The sequence below is a fragment of the Diadema setosum genome, chromosome 6, assembly GCF_964275005.1.
Source record: "Diadema setosum chromosome 6, eeDiaSeto1, whole genome shotgun sequence".
Taxonomy (NCBI): Eukaryota; Metazoa; Echinodermata; class Echinoidea; order Diadematoida; family Diadematidae; genus Diadema; species Diadema setosum.
The window spans coordinates 39,829,155-39,831,977 of NC_092690.1; the positions used below are offsets into that span (position 1 = coordinate 39,829,155).

Genomic DNA, 2,823 nt, shown 5'->3' on the forward strand with positions numbered 1-2,823 from the left:
GTCTCAGCAGTGAATGTTTCGCCATCTTGGTACTCCTCTCCCTGGAACTCACAGTTATCTGTGAAAAAATGAGACAAAATTGGACCAGAGTTGATGGAATAAAAGCTATCAATAGCCATGATCATAACCACTAACATAATCATCATCTCCATCATCATCATCATCATCATCACAATCATCATCATTACCAATACCACCATCACGATCACCATCACCACCATCACCATCCTCATCACCATCACCATCATCATTATCACCACCACCATCACCATCACTACCACCCTAATCACCACCACCAATATAACCTTAAACACCATCATCATCATCAATCATCATCATCATCATCATCATCATATCATCATCATATCATCATCATCATCATCATCATCATCATCATCATCATCATCATTATCATCATCATCATCATCATCATCATCTTCATCATCACCATCAGCAGCATCACCATCATCATCTCAGTTCCACCAATTCCTTATCTAATCAGCACCAGTCTACATCTTCCAGATACCAATCCACCTTGGTCTCACCTTCACAAGTCAAACAACACTCCCTCTGTACCGGTCTTGAACAGGTGATGTTGGGACAGCTGATGTTGCTACATTTCACGTTGCCATCCTGCAGAAAAATCATCCCAAAAATTCTCCTAAAAAACATGGCACCATAAAAGTTGATGAATCATAAAATGCACCATATATTCAAAATGAAACAGGACCAAGTACATGTATGTGTATCCTTGACTTTTCTTTTCATGTAAAACACAAAAAATGGATGAAATGTACTATGAATTCTCCATCAGTTCCATCTAAGAATAGTTAGAAACTTTATACTTTAGCATATGACTGCCCATCTCTGTAAATTTCTAATCAGAAAACCACAGCATACAAAATGAATGTGCAAAAGTATGAAGGATGACACTCTCAATCTAGGGGCTCTGAAAAGCAAGAACTTACAGACGGGGATCTGATACAATTTACATAGCTGTAAATTTGTATATGACGCAATTAAATCATTGTTTCAATGTTCTATGGATCTGTAAGGAATAACTCACCTCACACATACAGGTGGTACAGTTCATGTCACTAGGCGAAAAGAACAGGTGATTCCTAATCACATTGCCATCATACAGACAGTCTGCAGAAAGATTCAAAAACTTGTATCAATTAAATGCTGCATGAAAATCAAATTTTTACACATTTCATCACTGAAAATTAACTGACAGGCTCAGAAAAATAATTTTTGTTGAAATGAAGACAAATGTTTCTAAATATGCAGTAAAGAACAATTCTGTTTTATCTGTAGAATGGTTTTCATGATTAATGAGAATGCAAACTACGTTACTCTAGAACATGTAGAAACTAGTAATGATAATTTTACTGCATAACTTTCAGCAAAATAGTCGTCACTTTTCAGCATTTGTCTGTCCTCTTCGAGATTTCATTGCTGGATTAAAAATGAAAGCTAAGAACAACGATTTATGCCAGCCATTGTATCTAACTTGATGCTGAGCTCACGTTTCTGCAAACATAACACAATCAAACAAGAAAAGCACTCCAAGAGCGCAGACCTCCGCCAAGCAGTTACTTTCCACTAATGATCTTGCTCTTCCACAGAGATAAGTGATTTTCATCCACTGAAAAATCGCCCGATTTCCCAATATAGAAGCCTTTGTTACGTCATAAACCCTCAGATGCGCGGCGCGCCTCTCCCCAGCAGAAACTATAGCACGCACTTGAGTGCGCGCATGCAAACCTCAAATACACGCAGCCTGAACTCCCAAGTTCATTGACCCTACCTGCCAAAATATCAAAATCCTTCATAAGTTCCCAAAAAATTCTCACATCACTACCAAAAGTTAATCGTTTGTTACTTGTATCATTCCCAACCTTTCCTCCAAGTTTCATCCCAATCCGTTAACTACTTTTTGAGTTATTTTGCACACAGACAAACGAACGAACGAACGAACGAATGAACAAACAAACCAACAGTAACGAAAACATAACCTCCTCCCTTGGCAGAGGTAATAAAACCCATTTATGTTCAATATGTTAAATATATTCTTTCACCATCTCCCAGCTGCCCAGCTGTCATGATAATTAAAGCATTATGCCACATCTGGATGCCATACAGTTGCACTTCCAGTACAAGGAAGCACCAACTACAGAAGTAGAGGCAAATTGAAATATTTCCCCATAAATCCCATTAAACACTCACCTGTGCATTCATGACAGCATTCAGTCTGATGAGGGACAGGATGGTCACATTCCACATTACAGATCTCTGTCATGCACTTGACCACTCCGTCAGTACAGTTGCAGTGGTCGCACGGGTCAAAGGGTGATGTCCAGTTGGTGGCGTGGTCAAACTCGATGCCTTGGTAGGTACACTGCTGGAACTCTGGAAAGAAAAAAAAACACATACCAATGATATGGTCAGTCTACATAACAAACAAACTGTGAATATGAAGGGTCCATCCACTGGAGGAGATGCCTTTGTGACTAATGACACCCACATGTCACTACCTAGCCTGCAAGATAATGAGATATCCACTTGATTCATCTCTCAAATGTTGGGCCAACTGTGGTACAATGGTCAAGGCTCTTGACTCTTACACAGGAGGTGTGGGGTTCAAATCCTGCCTGGCATATACATCATTGGACAACCACTTTGTCACTCTTTACCCAGGCGTACAAATAAGGACTCTACGATACAGGGGTACTAATACTGACGGGGTCCTTTAAGAAAATAGGCATTAAGCTGAAAGAGGCTACCTTTGGTTGGTCAGAGCATCAGTTGGTTACTAGAAAG

At 39.6% G+C, this 2,823-nt stretch overlaps 1 long non-coding RNA gene across 1 annotated transcript; it reads right to left on the reverse strand.

The window, feature by feature from the left end:
- Positions 1-566: 566 nt before the first annotated feature.
- LOC140229836 (uncharacterized) lies at positions 567-2,406 on the reverse strand. Its single transcript, XR_011901313.1, has 3 exons — positions 2,230-2,406; positions 1,067-1,149; positions 567-633 (listed from the first exon to the last, which is right to left on the reverse strand). It is a non-coding gene; the product is annotated as an uncharacterized lncRNA (long non-coding RNA).
- Between the last annotated feature and the right edge of the window lie 417 nt (positions 2,407-2,823).